This window comes from Notamacropus eugenii, chromosome 2 (genome assembly GCF_028372415.1).
Source record: "Notamacropus eugenii isolate mMacEug1 chromosome 2, mMacEug1.pri_v2, whole genome shotgun sequence".
Lineage (NCBI taxonomy): Eukaryota > Metazoa > Chordata > Mammalia > Diprotodontia > Macropodidae > Notamacropus > Notamacropus eugenii.
Genome location: NC_092873.1, coordinates 452117633 through 452136193, shown reverse-complemented (window position 1 = coordinate 452136193; position 18561 = coordinate 452117633). Strand labels below are relative to the sequence as shown.

The window sequence follows — 18561 nt, the reverse complement described above, 5'->3', positions numbered from 1 at the left end:
ACTCATAAACATATTCATTATATTGAAAAATAACAATTGAATCTTTAAGAAAAAAAAATACCCATAAAAATTCTTGATGCCATTTGGTTGTAACATTCTGTTTGAGAGCTCAGAGACAAATGCTTTTCTTTGGAAAGATGTGTACTTTAAATTGTAACAAATATTTCTATCAGGGTTCCATGGTTATTTTCTCAAGAGGAAGCAAAATATTTTTATCTTTTTACTGACTACTTAATATTTTCGCAGAAGGTTGTTTTCCTTATCATAGGCAATGTATTGCCAGGTCCTTATAGGATGTAAAATTTACGAGAGAGATGTGTTTGTCAAACACCGTGCATGAACTCTGAGGTTTCTTAAACAGGATTACCTTTGTGGATGTCCAGTAGACACAGGACAATTAATAAACTCCTTGCTCCTAGTCAAAATGATGTCCTACTGATACCATCTGGATGTCTGCTGGAATCCGATGGAGCCCTACTGATGGGAGCTAGAGTTAAGTTAGTGATTAGCTTCTAATATAAGAATGTTTAAATGAAAGATGAATAATCACTAGGGTAGGTAGTTAGTGATGTTATGTTCTAGTGCTTTGTTAGGGTAGGGACCAGGATAATAAAGCCTGCAGACATGAATAATGAATAATTTTTAAAAATTTGGTATTAAGATAAACCTTTTAAACTCTTCTATTTTGCTAATAAACATCCATTCTGACACTTGCTTTCCTCATTCTTCATAGACTGCAGTCCTATATAATTTCATCAATTTAAATCCACAGGTATAGGGTCATTTCTGCAATCATTTGGTCTTTTGTTTCCTAGGTAACAGACTAGTCAAGAGATGAAATATGGCCACCCACTTTCTTAGCCTCTGTTATTTATTCGTGGGTTAATTCTTATAATTAGTAAGTTTCCTTCCTTGGTGCTTAGACTCCACTGTAGGTTTATGGTGGTTATTGAACAGAATATACGTTTACTCTTTCATATATACCTAAAATAGAACCTTTACAACAATTTGAAAGTTAAAAAATAAAACTCCTGGCAAATGAGCATCATAAAGTATTCCTTTAAGTTTTTGCTGTTACCTTTACTTGAATTTCTCAGTTTTGCTTGTTGTATCTTACATGGTATTCATTTACTTATGCAGTAGAAGTGTGAAATCACAATAAAAAACATTTAAAAATAATGCTATTGAGGAGTACTATTGATATACCTTGCTTCAAAGGGGTCAAGGAAAGGATCCTTAGGTGTGGATTGACCAGTGACAAATGTTTGTTAATAACTGAGATGGATTAAAAACATAGCAAAGCAAGTTAGCTATGAAAATAAGTCCCAATATGCTGTTTGAGTGTGAACTGACAGAAATCTGGAGAGTAACTAGGTGAAACAATAGGGGGGTTGCACTGTCACCTTATCTGTTCATATGAGGAAATTAAGATGCTGAAGAAAAACAAGCTTCAAGATGTCATTTATAACTTCTTGGTTTTTCATAGTGATAGGTCACTGATGCCTCCAATTCAAAAAGTACAGCACTATCAAACCCCTGAAACTTTCTTTTCCTGCCAAGACATCTGCTTTTGTTACTAAAGCATCATCTTAGCTACCTAATTACAAAACTTAAAGGGCTATACACGCAATATGAGAAAACTTTTTTAACATAGTACCCATTTTGTTTCCAGTTCTTTGCTTTCCGAGTGTCTCCTGTCCTTTTTATTTGGAAAAAAATCCCATCTAGCTCTCATGTTTTCATCATGAATGTATTAAAATCCCCATAAATTTGCTAGATACTTTATTCTTGTTTTCAAATTTTTTCATTTATCTTTTGCTATATTATGTTCAAAGATTTCCTTTGGTTTAGAGTAGTTGCAAAATAATTTTGTGTGATCCTGACTATGGTTTCTTGGTGATTGAATTGCCATTTCTGCTGCTTGTAATATTCAGTTTCTGAAAGAGAAGCTATGGATTTTGGTGAAGCCATTTTGAATATTTTCAATTTGAAGTTAATTTTGGGAAGTAACTGGTAGGTTCTTTATATCCCTCTGATCCTAATTGTTTATTTTAATATTTTGTGAAATGTATAATTATTTCTTTTTTAATTTGGTCATCTTCTCAAGACCTTTTGATGGCTTTTCAATTATCTTCTTTGACCCAGGTTCTAAGTGAATTGTTGTATGTAATAGAGACCACATTTTTCCTTATTTTTGTCATTTTTTTCATTGTTGTAATATTTGTTGTTACATTGTTGCATTTAGTTTTTCTTGCTCTGTCTTTATTTTTCAGACAGGCTACTATCTGATCTATTTGTATTTTTTGTGGAGTTATCCTCTTCTGGGTTTATCTCTTAGGATTCTCTTAACCCTTAACTATTTCTATATTGTAATAGGAGGGTTTTTTAATATTTACTCATGTTTCTAGCTTCACATATTGGGTTAAGACTTTTTGCCAGGGCTAGGCTCTATCAGTCAATTAATATTTATTTAAAGAATACTGTGGGCCAAGGGACACTAAGAAAGATAATGAAAAATATGTACTCTCAAAGATGTCAAGTTTAATGGGGGAGTCAACATGGAAACAACTACGTACAAATAAGATAAATTCAGGATATATTTTAGGTAGCGTCAGAGGGAAGACACTATAGCTGGGGAATTTAGAAAGACTTCTTGCAGAGGTGGGACTTTGGTATTTGAGAACTGAAGGAATACAGAAATGCTAGAAGGTAGAGATGAAAGGGAAGAGGATTCTAGGACTGGGAGTCATCCAGTAAAAATGCATGGAATCAAGGATGGAGCATCATGTAAAAGGAACATCAAGGCTACCAATGTTATTGATTCATAGGGAACACGAAGGAGAGTTAGGTTTAGGAAGACTGAAAAACTTGGAAGGGGGCCAGGCTGTGAAAGTTTTAAAAACCTAATTAGCATATTTTGTTTTGTCTTGATAGCCACTACACTTTATTAAATGGGGCAGGGGGTTTAATATGGTCAGACCTGCATTTCAGGAAGGTCAGTTTTATAGTTAAGTGGAAGATGGTTTGGAATGGGAAAAGACTTAGAATAGGAAGATCCACTAGCAGGCTATTGCAGCAATTTAGGCATGAGATGATGAGGGTCTAAAATAAGGTGGTTGCAGTCTCAGAGGAAGAAAGCTACCTGTCTGAGAGATGTCACAGAGGACTTGATCCCTTATTTGATATGTCATGTCAGAGTGAGAAGTTAAGAATAATACCTAGGTTGTAAGTCTAGATGTTGACAAGAATAATGGTACCCCTCATAGTAATTGAGAAGTGGGGAGAGGATTTTTTTTTTTGGCAGGGAGGGGGTGAGTTTGGATATTTTAAATCTAAGATATCTATGGGGCATTCAATTTCAGATTTCTAATAGGCAGTTGGAGATGAGATTTTAGAAATTAGGAGAGAAGTTGGAGCTGGACAATACAAATCTGAGAATCACTTGCATGGAGTTCATAGTTGAAACCATGAACTCTGACGATATCACCAAGTGAAATAGTATAGAGGGAAAAAAGAAAGAGACCAAGAAAAGACAATTAGGGAACCCTTGTAGTAGGTTTTGATGGCTGAAGATCCAGAAAAGCAAACAGGATGGAAAGACAGGTAGAATGAGATCCATTACAAAGCAGTGTCACTAAAACCCAAAGATGGTGTCATGAAAAGCATAATTGACAGTGTTAAAAGCTTCAGAAGTGTTAAGGAGGAAGAGAATTGGGAAATGATTATAAGATTTGGTAATTAACAGATTATTCATAACTTTGGAAAGAGTAGTTTCACTTGAGTCATGAGTTTGGAAAGATGTCCTTAACTTTTTAATGTGTTAAGAAGAAAGTGAGAGGAAAGGGAATGGAGGCTTTAAGCAGAAGGCATTCTCAAGGAGTTTGGCTTCAAAGGGGAGGGAAAATATAGAAATATAGCAAGTAGAAATGGAAACATCAAGTGATAGTTTTGGGGTTTTTTGAGGATGGAGACTAAATGGACATGTTTGTATTTAGCAGGGAAGCAGTCAGCAAACAGGGAGAGATATTTTTACTGAAAGAAGGCATGAGAGGGAAGGGAATGTGATGAAGAAAATAGAATGGAATTATTCGGACTTTAAGGGATTTTTGTTGTCAAAGGGAATGATTACTTCTTCATCAGAGCATGGAATAAAGGTTAAATAGTGACAGAAGGTATCTTAGCTGATGTGGCATGAGGAAGAGGGGGCAACAGAGCTTTCTTCAATGGCCTAATTTTTTCCTCAGTGAAAGATGAGTCAATATTTTCAGCTGAGAGTATACAGGGGAGGGATATGTAGTACATTTTAAGAGGGATGAAAAGATTTAGAAGGACCATGGTGGTGAGTGGGATAGAGAATTGATCAGGGAGATATAAAATGACTGCTTTGCTTTAGTAAGGGTCTCAGTGAATTTATGTAACATAAACTTGTAGTAAACCCAGCCAGCACAGTCTAATCATCTTCTTCTGCTTAGTTCAACAACACCAGGATAGGTAGCTGATGGAGGGATAATATAAGTAATTCTCTCTCCATCAGTTACAGGGGCAACTAAGCCTTGGTCCTGTTCACTTGATATTCTGGATGCCACTGTTGCTGTGTGGTCAAAATCCTGGTGGGAGTAACCAATTATCCCTTCCCTGCTCTTTTCAATTACCCTTCATAGCAAGCTACTATGTTTTCATATGGACATTCAGGGGTCATAACACATAAGTGAGAGATTTTAAGACATGAAAAAGTGGCACATGCAATTATGTGGCTGTGTGCAATTATGTGGAAAAATTGAAGGATTATACATTTAACACTGGAAGAGACCTTAGAGGTCAAGGAATCCAATCTACCCCCCACCCCTTTTTCGACAGATAAAAAAGTTACAGCAGTAGATGTGGATCACTTGATCATGACCAAAGTATTGTCCCCAAAGACTATACGCAGTGGGATATGAGGAATGATAAACATTGTCTACTAATAAATTGAAGACTGAAATAGTCATGAGTGATATGATACTGAAAGGATCCTGCTTCCAGTGAAAAAATAAATTATTCCTAACTGCAATATAGAGAATAATAAATGACTTAAGAGATACTAGATTAATTCAAATGGCTAACATTATATTTACCATGGAAGAAAGTGTTTGGATTTTATATAGTTGCTATGTCTAAGGAAGGTGTCTAAGGAAATATAAAAAACATTAAAAACCTACCACAAAAAACCTCTTATTAATCCTTTAATAAGCCACTTAAACATTTACTGAATGCCTACTATGTTTCAGGTACTGTATTAGGAGAAAGATATTCATAGATAAAAACAAGAAGTTCCCTATCATTCTATCAACATGTACATATTTTTGATGAACATATGTGAAAAGAAACTATGAAAATGTGATGTTTTACTCTTTGGAGTACGTTCAATGTGAATACAAGTTCCTAAATTCATTTGGGTCTTTGGAAGCTGGAAAAAAGATAGATTTGGGGACCGTCTCTTCTTGAATTATAGTAAACTGTGTCCTGATACCCATGATGGAAAGTAATTACTACTTTTGGCAATGCAATTCTGTTATCTGATCAGTCAAGACAATATCAGTAGGAAAAGGGGAAGTAACCATTATTTGATAATTAACTAAAACTCTTCAACCTGAGGAGAGTTACTCAAATAAGTCAAAAGTCTCTCATCGCAAAAGTAATAGCTAAAAATAACAATAAGATTTGCATAATGCTTTATGGTTTATATAGCGCTTAAACGTTTTATTCTATTTTGTTCTGACAACAACCCTGGAAGACAGCGGCTATTGTTATTCACATTTTACAGATGAGAAAATTGAATCAGACAGAGTTCATGTAATTTGCCCAGGTTCCCATAATGAATAAATGTCTGAGGCAGGATTTGAACTGAAGACCTCCTGATTGCAGACTTAGTATTCTATCTACTGCATCATCTAATTACTCTTCTCTCAGTTTTTTAAACCAATTTTGTTGGTTTAGACCACAAAACCAACCACAAAAGCCAAAGTAAGATGAGTATATAAACCATACACTGAAGGATGAACCCATCCAGAGGTGAAGACCAGTGAAATACTATTTGTGATGATATCTGAGTTACTTAACCGAACTGTGGTTCTAAAAATAGTACCATGAATATCACTATATTACCCGTTACGTGTGATGAAGAGACAACATAACACTTGGAAACTCAAGGGTAATAGTTTCATTACATTGGATCATAGTATACTTTAGCATGTACATTTGCATGTATAACAGGCATTTCCTTCTATTATTCTCTAATTATTTTGAATCTAGAAGCTGAATAGCTCAAGGGAACCATAATGATCTTCTAGTCTTGGCACTTATTTTACTGATGAAGACTCTGTGGCCCAGAGAGATTAAGGAGCTTGTCTGAGAAAAAAAAAATTGTCAATAAGTATCAGAACAAAAATTCAAAAGCAGATCCTCTGATTTCCAGGCTAATGATTTTCCCATTATATCTTTTTGAAGCTATATTTCAAGTTCTCTAATGGTAGGAATAAAGATGTATCACTTTTTATCCCTAATACACCTAGCATAGTACTGGGCATATAGTAACACATTAAAACACACTTGTTGATTGATTTGATGTACACCTCATAATTGAATACATGCAAAATAAGTGAAAGCGTCCTCTGGCAGGGATAATCATCACTTTCCTTATAATTATTCATTTCATTGAAAGCTTATTTCCAAATTAAAGAGAAAATGATTTTAAAAAGTATTTTAAACTTATTTTCATACTTTAAATTACTACTTGGTATTTGATTAAATACTGTGAAGGCAGCACATGGTCTTTAAATAATTTTTGATGTCTATATATCAGGCAAGGGGAAAGACTCCACTGCTTTCTTGCCTTGGATATTCCATTTTAGTAATAGCCAATCTGTTTTCCAAACTCCTTTCAACCAAATACACTCAAGCAGCGTGTGACTGTGCTTAAAGGTGCTGTTTATGGGGTATCATAACATCAGCCGTCCTGTGAATACTCAATCCCTTGCTAGTAAAAGTCCAAATGATTCATGGACAGAGCACTCAGTCTTGAATGCCTTGAGCATCTATCTCCACCTCCACAAACGTAGTAGAGCTTGTATGAAATAGTTTCCAAATAAAAATTGAAAATGATTATGAATGTTTTTTCCTTGATAAGCATAAGGAAGCTCATGCAACGAAGCAGTTTGCCTAATGATTCTTGAAAGTGCCACCTATTAAGAGCTGTAGGTAATTAACATTCTGGCACTCTCTTTTTTCATGTTCTTAGAGCAGAAATTATTCCTTTACTTACTGTTTTAATTGTCGGTAATCTGAGAATTTCACCTCCAAAGAATGTTAAAATGTTGTGGCAGCTGTGACATTGACATAGATTATTTTTGTCATACAGTGAGAGGAAAAATGTTATACCAACAATGGAATGCATAAAATGGTCCATCCCTGTCCCCAGGAGAAGACTGATAGACAGATGTTTTGCAATGTCCCTGTATCATTTTTCTATCCATATAACAATTACATAATGTTTATCCGTCTGTGAGCCCCTATGGTGCTTCTACAGATTCAAAGCATTTCAATTTACTAATTGTCTTTCCCACAAATGGAGCCTAGTTTGGCTTCAGGACAACAATGTTTCATTACCAAAAGATTTTCCTGCAAGTTTGATGGGTTATATTTCAGGAAGACAAGGAAGTAGAAAACAGAGTAAGAATAAAAAATATACTATGAAAGTAAAAGAATAAGTCTGCAATATATTGGGGAAGAGAAATAAGGCAAAAGGCAAACCATGGAGATATATTGTTACTTCTTCCAGCCTTCCTTCCTTTCCTTGTTTTCTCTTCCTTCTTTCCTACTCTCCTTCTTTTCTTCCTTCCTTCTTTCTTTCCCTCCCTCCCTCCCTCTTTCCTTCCTTCCTTCCTTCCCTCCTTCCTTCCTTCCTCCTTTGCTTCTTTTCTTCCTTCCTTCTTTCTTTCCTTCCTTCCTTCCTTTCTTTCATTTCTCTTCCTTCCATCCTTCCATCCCTCCTCCTTCCCTCCCTCCCTCACTCCTTCCTTCCTTCTTTCCTTCTTTTCTTCTCTCCTTCCTTCTTTTCTTCCTCCCCTCCTTTCTTTCTTTTCCCTTCCTTCCTTCTTTCCTTCCTTCTTTTCTTCTTTTCTTCCTTCTTTTCTTCTTTTCTTCCTCCCCTCTTTTCTTTCTTTTCCCTTCCTTCCTTCTTTCCTTCCTTCTTTCCTTCTTTTCTTCATTCTTTCCTTCTTTTCTTCCTTCCTTCTTTCTTTTCTTCCTTCCTTCCTTTCTTTCATTTCTCTTCCTTCCATCCTTCTATCCTTTCTCCTTCCTTCCCTCCCTCACTCACTCCTTCCTTTCTTCTTTCCTTCTTTTCTTCCTACCTTCATTTCTTTCTTTTCTCTTCCTTCCTTCCCTCTCCCTCCTTCCTTCTTTCCTTCCTTCCTTCTCTCTTTCTTTTCTTCCTTCCTTCCTTCCTTCATTCCTCAGATTATGTGAAGAGACTATTTACTGTTTACATGAATTTTTACTCCGTATTTTACTCCATATTTTCTTTAGTCAATAACAATTGTGCTCAAAAGTAATGTTAATGTTGGCTACAAGGATGTCTGATGCTTGTCTATAATAGAAAATTTTAATGCTTGAGGCTTCTGCTCTGACTTTTATCATTTTGCTGCTTCATCAGATTCAATTTTGAGATCCCTAAGTCTTCTTCTAAAATTGTAATTGCATCCTCTATAGACAAGTTTCCCTTCACTTAATTTCCCCTTACCTGAGGAATATCTACATATTGAAGCCATCCCAAATGCTGTGTTCACTATTGGTATGGATACTGCTGACTGGGACTGTCCCTGATAGCTGCTTACTTCTCCTTCCCTTGAAAGTAACAATAAAATTTGTTATAGCTGTCCCTATGTGCCAATGCCCTTCATCTGGACTCTTCTGCTCTATAGCTGTCATCAATCCTAAACTCTTATGTACATGCTACATAATCCCTGATGGGTGTATGTATATATTCATGCATACATATGTATACATGTGCATATACATACATATTTATAACATGTATGTGTATTATAAATATGTTTATATCTATGCTGAGAGACATATAGGTAATCAATTTCATGCCTTAATAGCTCTCATCATAATAAAGTGAATATTTGCATTTATTTAAAATCTTTTTCTTAGATATTATCATCCATTATTCTTAGTTGGGTCCAATGGAGATGTTAAGGAAAATTTCAGCTCATTTTTGACATGACAGATCTTCAATGCCTATTTGTTGTTATTCTCTTCCATGAAATTATTGATTCTTTCTATAATTTGTTGATTGACTCATTCTTTAGAATTAGATTATTTAGTTTTCAATTAATTTTTAGTCTAACTGTCCATGATCCTTTACTACTTAATGTAATTTTTAGTGCATCATGATCTGAAAAGAATGTATTTAATACTTCTGACTTTCTGCATTGGATTGTGAGGTTTTTACGACCTTATATATGATGAATTTTGGGGTAGGTGCCATGTAACACTGAGGAAAAGGTATATTCCTTTCTATCCCCATTCAGTTTTCTACAGAGGTCCATCATATTTCACTTTTCTAAAATTCTTTTAACCTCCTTTACTTGCCATTTCTTTTGGTGTTATATTTATCTAGTGCTGAGAGGGATAGGTTGAGATTAACCCCCCCCCCCGCCAGTTTTACTCTCTATTTCTTCCTGTAACTCACTTAACTTTACCTATAAGTACTTGGATGCTATTCTACTTGATGTATATATGTTTAGTATTATATTACTTCCTTGTCTATGATGCCTTTTAACAAGATGTAGTTTTCTTCCTTAATACTTTCAGTTAGATCTATTTTTGCATATTATAAGATTCTGGTTTTTAGTCCACTATCCTACCTGCTTCCATTTTATGGGAGAATTCATCCCATTCACATACATAGTTATAATTACTAAGTGTGTATTTCACTCCATCCTGTTCCAGCCCTCCATTTATACTTTTCTCCATTCTTTCAATCTCTCCTTTCTCACAAGTGTTTTGCTTCTGAACACTACCTCCTCAGTCTCTCCTCCCTTCTATCACTCCCTCCCTTTTCTTTCCCCTCCTACTTCTGCCCTCCTTTATGTCAACCAACCACCCTTTCCCTTTTCTTTCTTCTTTTCTCTCCTACTGCCCTAGAGGGAAAGATAAATTTCTATACCCAACTGAATATGTATGTTTTTCCCGATTTGAGCCAAATTTGATGAGAGTAAGATTCAAATAATGTTGACCCCCTTATTTCATTCCCTCTACTGTAATAGGTCATTTGTACCTCTTCATGTGATATAATTTACCCTATTCTGCCTCCTCCTTTTCTCTTCTCTTAGTATAATCCTTTTTCCCCCTTAATTTTTTTTATCCTCACATCAAAAACAACTTAAACACCCTCTGTCTATGTATATCCTTCTCTCAAGAGTTACAAGTAACATCTTCCTGTGCAGGAATGTAAACGTTCATTCTTATTTAATAACTTTTTTTTTCTTTTTGTCTTTACCTTTTTGTGCTTCTCCTGAGTCTTGTATTTGAAGATTGTATTTTCTGTGTAGCTCTGGTCTTTTCATTGGGAAAGAAAGTTGCCGAATTCATTTAATATCTGTCTTTTTCCTTGAAAGTTTGTTCTCAGTTTTTCTAGGTAGTTGATTCTTGGTTGTAATCCAAGCTACTTTGCCATCTATAATATCATATTCTAAGCACTGATTCTTTAATGTAGAAGCTTCTAAATTCTGTCTAGTCTTGACTGTGGTACCTTGATATTTGAATTGTTTCTTTCTGACTACTTGCACTATTTTCTCCTTGACCCGATAATTCTGGATTTCAGCTACATTTACAATCTATATCAAATTGCTTGATATTTTAGGGAATTTGGAGGGAAGAAAGGGAGAAAAATGTGGGACTCAGTATTTTAAATGAATGTTAAAAAATGTCTTTACATGTAATTTGAAAAAAATACTATTTGCAGAAAGATTAAACTAAGGTGGCAAGACCACAAAGTCTTTTCTACTGGGTTAATAGTAATAAGAATTCATTCATGTAGTTAATAAAGTAAGAGTAATCACAAGTATACACACACACCTATATATGTGTATATATATATATATATATATATATATATATATATATATATATATATATATATATATATATAGGCTCATATATGTGTGTGTGTGTGTACATATATAGGTATGTGTGTGTATTTCATTCTTTATTTCACTTCCTTCAGTCCATCCTCCTAAAGAATTCAGGGCATTATTTTGACTCTTTAGAATGGATCTCTAGGTGACTCTAGGTGTAATTGTTCTAGGCTTATACCCAATAGGGATCAACCCAATGTATTTCTCAGTAGTCACAGTCAATATTTATAGAGGCCTGTAAAAAGTCAAATGTAACTTTTTCAACAGAAAAGGGTGTTTCAAAGGGGGAATCTTGACTTGTGAATCAATATAATGTAATAAATGAAAAGTTGCATTTTTATATTAGTTTTTAATGATGGAAGTAGAAGTTTTGGGGAATATTGAGGCAGAACTACTCACTAGCCTTGATAGTGGGGAATTTGAATTTGTAATTTTAAAAAAGGAAAGAAAAGGATCATATAGACATATATGATAAAAACATGTGGATAAAACCTTAATACCCAGCTATCTTTAATTTATGAACCCTCTTTAATACTGCCTCTGTCTACTTTCTTGATTTGTCTTGGGTTTTTAATATAATTAAGAAAAATATTATGAAATTAGTCAATCAATTTCATATTGCAAAAGGCAGATTGGAATGAATGCATGAATGATAAAGTGGCATTTGTATGTTAATTTTGTATCAAGAATTGTGGTAATTCAATAAATGTTTATTAATTGCCTACAGTGTTCCAGGCACTATTCTAAGCAGTGGAGATATAAATAAGGGAAGAGAGATGATAGATAGGGGGGGAGAGAGAGAGAGAGAGAGGGAGAGGGAGAGAGGAAGGGGGAGACAGAGAGAGAGGGAGAGAGAGAGAGAGAGAGAGAGAGAGAGAGAGAGAGAGAGAGAGAGAGAGAGAGAGAGAGAGAGAGAGAAATATATAGCTATAACAGAGTTAGAGAGAGTAGATAGAGAGAGAGACAGAGGGAGAGACAGAGGCAGACAGTCCCTTCCCTTAAGGAGTTTACAACCAACTGGGGGAAAATAACACGCAAAAAGGAGTTCTAAAAAGGGTATGGGTAGAGTGGTATGTGTGTGTGTGTGTATGTGTCTGTGTGTCTCTGTGTCTGTGTGTCTGTGTGTGTGTGTGTGTGTTTGTGACCAGGAGGTTTGATTCTATGGAATTGAAATCAGGAAACACTATAGAATTATAGAAGGGGTGTGGAGTGAACTGAAAGTTTAATTTCTCTCCTCTGTGAAGAAAAGTTCTAGGAGAAGTTTAGTATTCCACCCTCAACCCCTCCAATCAGAAGGTGTCTGAGGGAGGTAGGGTTGAAACCAAGTAATACCTGCAGATGGAGAGCAGAGTGTGTAAAGGACTGGGAATGCAAATATAAGAAGACAAGAGAGTCTCTGCCTCTAAGAAACATATATTCTTATGCAAGTAGACAAAATATATGGGAGATCTAAACATCGGGGAGGTTAGAGGTGAATCTTTTTTTTTTTTTTAATTTTTTAAATTTCTTTACCTGTAGCTTGGAAGAAATGACTTTAGTTTTATTCAGTTCTAATACTCTCCATTCCCTTCTGGAAGAGAAATTCTGCCTCATTTCAGATATCACCTTCACCTAATCCTACTAAGCTTTCACGTGTTGGCCATTTGCTAAAGGTTAGTCATTCAGTTCATTAAAGATTAATCTTTTACTTCACAGTGAAGGCATTCAGATTAGAAGGAACTGGAAGCAAGGAGAGTCCAATATCAATTCCTGAGAAAAGCAACCAAACAGGAAAATAGAGTCCCAAAGAGTTGTGCAGAGGTTTGAGGCAGGGAAATGTGGTCTCCACTTTGGAGCTATTTGATAATTGAGTTACTGCAGTGTATGCAAATTTTGAAACAATAAGAAAGTCCCTATGTACTAAAAAGTTAAAAACTAAGATTCAAAGTTTTTTATTGCTTTTGCAGTAAATACTGTAACTTTAACAGAGCGGTTTAAGGATAAGGAATGAGAGAGTTAACTAGAGATGATACCATTTTATTTGCCAAATCCTAATATTAAGTGCATTGTGGGACACTCAAAACTCATTAGGATGGAAAACAGACATTAAACAAAATAAAAAGATGAATATACATTTCTAGATTAGAGAGACAGAGAACTATTACTACAAGCTAGAAATCCCAGACCTACCCCTCATACTTTTAGCCAAAGAGATTATATAAAATACATACACACACACACACACACACACACACACACACATATATATATATATGTATATATATATTGTTTTCTATATCTAGATATAAAGGCACCTTCATGGCAAGAAGCTGAGAAAAGTATCATTTCTTAGGATGGTCACAAAGTCTACATTTCTGGCTGTCTGGCTTATAACCTTTATTTGAAGACTATGTAATTTGATTTAGGACAATACAGAATCCAGATTCTCAACATTTTACACTGCTTCTCCAGGATAATAACAATGTTTTTCATAATATCAAGGCTGTTTCTCCATTAAACTCTTGCAATGAGGCTATATCATAATGTAGAGATAGATCTGGGGGATCTTATAAAAACTACATCTGGGGGAATGCTAGTCCTATGCAAAAAATATATATGCATATAGGTGTCTTAATTGAATGAACACACACACATACATATTCATATATGTGTTTGTATATATATATATATATACATATATATATGATAGAGGTAGGTAGGTAGATAGATAGATAGATAGATAGATAGATAGATAGATAGATAGATAGATAGATAGACAGATAGATGATATATTAGAAAATTCTGTTAAAATTTGGTTTCCTGGAGAAGTTCTTCAGTATTGTATATAATTGTCATGAGGGCATACTTGCCAAAGATGCATTTAATTATTTTACAGAAAACTCATGAAAGGAAGGAATTTACATGGAGACCAGAAGAAGCAATACAAAGATACTCTCCGGGTCTCTCTTAATTACTTTGTAATAAATTTCATGACATAAGAAACACTAGAAAAGGACCACTCCATTTGGAATGTCTGCATCAAAGGTGCTGTATTCTATAAATAAAGCAGAGTTGATCAAAAGAAATGTGAGATGTTGTTACACTAATGAGATTAAAGAAATTCCCCACATATTAATGTTCCTGGCCAGTAAGGGGAGTTTGATTAGGGGAGATTTGTAGGAAGGCCCACACCTTTTGTTAATGAGATACTGGTTCTCAAGGTTGTGATGCCTTCTGGCTCTGAAAAATGCATAAATACTCTGAGGGAAGGTTTCACATTAGGGCTTACTCAATGGAAGTGTTTCTTTGGCCAGATGAGATTCTGGGAAGCCTCTAAGGAGGCCCCTGGCTTTGAAACCCAGATGTTGGTGCTTCTCTCTGGTAACTATGTATATATGATCAGACAGTTATCTATCTGTTGATCAGTGATGTATGGTTAGACAGTTGGAAGCCCTGTCTGTTGGTTGATCTTTGTTTCTCTGTATTTTCTCTGAAGTTCAGAGTTCTTACTTTTTCCCCTGGACTAAGTGAATGATATCTATGTGCTACATTAAAGTGATTGTTGACCCCTCAAAAGTTGCCTTTTCTTTTAGAAATGCAGATCTAGAAACCTGTGATAACAAGTCCTCTTATATATATTGGGGTGCTTGCTTTCACAGATGTGCAAATTTAGAGACATCTATCTGTCTGTTTATTAATTTTTCATCCTTAGGTGCTTTTAAAGTGTCTGACACAAAGTAGTCATTAAATAAGTGTTAGTTGATCAATTGATAGAGTTATGCAGCTAGACAAAATCAAAGTTTGCAAATAAATTTCTAATGCTTTCCTAGACAGTTGCCCAAGAAATATGGTTAGAAAATGGTAAAATCAGATTTACCGAAATTTCAAAAAGCCCATGATAACGTATCAGAAGACTGAAGAACTCACTACTATTTAGTTAGACGTGGTCATCTTGGGAGTTTCTTCCAATCTTAAAATATCATGGTTCTATAATTCAGTGAGTATAGATCATTCTAATCCCACTGTCAAAAGTCTCTATGTATTCATTCTTTCATTCATTCAACCAGAATAAGAATTTACTAAGTAAGTGTTATATACCAGGCACTTTGTTAGGAGCTGGAAATGCAATAAAACAAAATCAGATGAAACATCTGTCAACTTCAAGGACAATATCTTTTGTTGGGGAAAACAACACATACATAGACAAGTTTTTACATACACACATTAATTTTCCTTCCCTGTGGAAGGGATCAGGAAAAAGTGTCATATTGGAGGTACTGCTTGACCCTGAGACATGAAAAAAGCTAGAACTATCATTTTTCAAAAAGGACCAATGACATCACAGGTGGTGTGTTGACTTGCAGGTAAATTGGACTTGAGTGAGGCAGAGCTGTTCAAAGTCGTCAGCCTCATTCTCTTTCCCCAAGTCATCAAAGTCCTGTGGCAGCGCAAAATTTGTCCAGATGACTGGTGATGGTCCAGGTCGCAGTGGTTGATCTTGGTGTTTCTGGTGCCTGACCAACCTCTAAGCACTCCATAGTGCCTGTTTCAGCTGCCTTCATGGCCACTGGAATAAATTGTTTTCATCTATCCATTTCATCTGGAAAGTATTCACATACGTGGAGTAAATGTCCTCCTAACTCACTGACAGGTTTGAGAGCTGTCAATTACATTCCATGTGATTTATCTGGCCTGCTGAGACAGTTGACTGGGGTATGGCCCCTGAATATGCTATAATGTCTTGGAGCCAAACTAAGATTTGAGTGAATGTGAATGGCAGCCCCATAAAGGGCTTAGCGAACCCTCACACCACAGGTACTAGGCTTCCCAGAATACTCCATACATCCCAAGTAATGAGGGAAGGCCTAGGCATGTGGGCAGAGATGGTATGCTATGCATTGTACTAGGATAAGTAAAATATAGTGTGAAACATGGAATGATATTAACAACAGACAAATTTTTAAAAGTATCATATTTTAGTGACTTGAGAGATGCCCATATTGCCCTATAGTCACACTATTTTTGTCTTTTCATTTGTTGGAGTGAGTTTTAGAATATATTCTAGTTAAAACTCAGAGTGGATGCTTCAAGAGTTAAGTAGGTACCCTCTCTTCACAACCAGGGCATATCTCAGTATGTCCTTTTTGGAGATGAATATCTGTCATTTAAAACACTTGTCACAAGTAGGCCAAGTGATTATTCCATTTCAGAGAAATGTCATGCTGTGGGAATGTTTTAAAAATGAAGTCATTTCTAAGTTATGAGAGCCCGACATATTTTAATCATCCAAAATTCAGGATGTTTCAGAATGTTTATTTCAGGAATTAGGAGAGAAAATGATATAAGTAAAATTATTCTTGATAAACTGATGAAGAGTTCTGTTTTTTTCCTTAAATTTTTTTTTCATGCACAGGTTTTTAAATCAAATTTATAACAGTAAAAACTATAAGCTTATGATTAATATTTATATTAATAATCAAGTTTTATATTGATTAAATTAATAAAACTTACAATAGCAGTTACTTATCGTATTACTTGTAAGTATTTAGCATATTATCTCAAAGACAAAGATATGGAGGTGTTGTTTCTCAAAGTTATGGATTATCTTTCTCTAGGAAGAGAGAGACCTTTCATTTTTTCTTGTTCAGTGCCTTTCCTGAACAATAAATGAATCTAAGTTACAAGATGAAAAAAAAATGTCAGACTTCTACTTTTTTCTTATGGATGTGACCAGGTCGCATTGCTCCTGATCTGTCCCATCCCAAGCTGGGAATAGAAAATGAAGAATCAGGAAGATTCTAGAAAAATATAATGTCCAAAGCAGAAACTGGATCCAAGACCAAATCAAGGCATTTTCTCAAAGTGTTATAGCAGTTTAAGCTACAACCTCTAGCTGATGAGTGTCCAAGCAGAAAGAACACCATGGGAAACAGCCAATGGAAGGGACTGTAGATTTTGAAATCATGGGGATACATTTGTTAAAAAAAAGGGGGGGAGGAGATAACATGGATTGGGATCGTAGCCCCAGTCTCATCTCACCAGTGGTTGACATTTATCAAAATCTACCCATTGAACCTCGTTCCACATTTGTGCCTGTTTGTCACTGCCATCTTCAGTGTTCATCTATACCTAAGGATGTCTGTTTTTCCCTCCATAGCTCAGTAAAATCTGTCTTGCTTGTACTTTGCGGCTCCCAGATTTGATTGCAGAAGATAAGAATCAGGTACCACAGCAACACAGAGGTCAGTGGGGGCTGCCTGAGCCTCTCACAGGAGTTGCTCTCCCCTTCTATTTCTCCTACATGGAGAGCAGGAAATCTTTCTCATTGGAAAATTGAGGGGAAAGCCATAGGCTATTAAAAAAAAAAAAAACTTTCTCCTCAGAATCCTCCAGCTTGGGGTTCTGCAGTTCTCCTTCATTCTTTCATCCCCTTCTTTGCCTATGTCCAAATAGTCATTAGATAGCCCTTTCTTATCTTATATATCCAAACCCGTAACTCATATATGATATGGTGCAACAGTCTCTTAACTAATCTCTCCTGTCTCTAATATTAACTGTCAGGGGCGGAACCCTGATCACAGCATCAACTTACCCTGCCCAGGGGTCTTCAGATGTCTCTGGCTCCCCCCTTGGGGATCAGGGGGAGAAATTACCAGGCAGAACTCCGGAGGTGGATAAGAGCACCTTTATTACTTGATAGTCAGCCAGAAGTCCTCCCGTCCCCTTCCGTGTTGTGCCTTATATCCCGCAGAACTCGCCCTCCTATTCCGGGTAAGCCCCTCCCCAGTTCCTCCCTGAGGGCGGAGCCCAGCCCAGCATAGAGCCGCCCCAGTGCTGAGGTGGCAATGCTGCGTCAGCGGTGCCCCTGTGGCAAAGCCACGTCAGCAGGTCCAGACTCTTGGGCGTCTCCTATCCTCCCAGGGGGCCCAGGTCCAGAGCGCCCCTCACAATTAACAAATGTCATTTATGTAAAGATCAAAACTTTGCAAAATGTTTTATGTTCAAGATACCTACTGTGAATTTTCTTTAGTGCAAAAAGTAAGTATGCTGTTTGAGAAGAGAGAGCATCTTCAGTTCAACTGTATGCTGTATCTAGCACAGTGCACCATGTGTAAGGAATGTGTACACATTCCTTAATGTGTAGGGACTAAAACTGCCATTTCAAAGCCTTAGGGGGTTCCCAAATGAGGATATTCCCTCTTACAAAATTGGTTGGCAATCTTGAGTCTTAGGCAGGTGCCCAGAATACTGAGAGTTTAAGTGACCTGTCCAAAGTCACAAGATCATATCCATATCTTTGTCTCTATCCATATATGGAGACAAATATGAAACCCCTAAGTCCTTTCTTGTATGTGGCTTAGGATTCCAAAATTTTATATAGAATCTCCCATGAGGGTTC

General features: G+C 36.0%; 1 long non-coding RNA gene across 3 annotated transcripts in view; it reads right to left on the bottom strand.

Annotated features, from left to right (window-relative positions):
* The window catches only part of LOC140529584 (uncharacterized), a 244176-nt gene extending 226160 nt beyond the window's left edge, over positions 1–18016 (bottom strand). The window contains exon 1 of one of the 3 annotated variants that reach the window (XR_011975601.1): positions 17755–18016. This is a non-coding gene — a long non-coding RNA (uncharacterized lncRNA). The remainder of the gene's footprint in view (positions 1–17754) is intronic. The other 2 variants (XR_011975600.1, XR_011975599.1) reach the window with 2 other exon arrangements.
* Positions 18017–18561: the final 545 nt, after the last annotated feature.